Source organism: Penaeus monodon, chromosome 23, assembly GCF_015228065.2.
Source record: "Penaeus monodon isolate SGIC_2016 chromosome 23, NSTDA_Pmon_1, whole genome shotgun sequence".
Taxonomy (NCBI): Eukaryota; Metazoa; Arthropoda; class Malacostraca; order Decapoda; family Penaeidae; genus Penaeus; species Penaeus monodon.
Genome location: NC_051408.1, coordinates 19,237,853 through 19,238,322, shown reverse-complemented (window position 1 = coordinate 19,238,322; position 470 = coordinate 19,237,853).

Here is a 470-nt window from a genome sequence, read left to right as displayed (position 1 = left end):
CCGCAAAATTAGAGTGCCAATTTGGATAATGGATTACGAAGTATTCTCGGACGAAATTCAGTGAAGGGAAATTTGTATGTAGCGCTTTGTTTGGTGATAGAATTGTGACATGTAGGTCTGATGTAAAGTGCGGTATGTTATTCAACGCAATTGGATGTTCACTAACATACGTCCTAGTACACCATATTCTGATAACCATATTAAGTCAAAATACATTAACCACATAAAACACCCGGAAATACATAAACGCAAATATATCGTCAGAGTCTAGAATGGAATCACCTGGCAATAAAACAATGGGAATCATAAAGTATTTATTTTGAAATGACTACATATAAATAAGGCACGACTTGTCAATATACAGCATATGAATGATAGAATGTAACTAATTCATTGATAACAAAAAAGGACGGACATTACAATACTATCTGAAATCAAGGCAGAATCATCAACACAAGTATGGCTGGCGC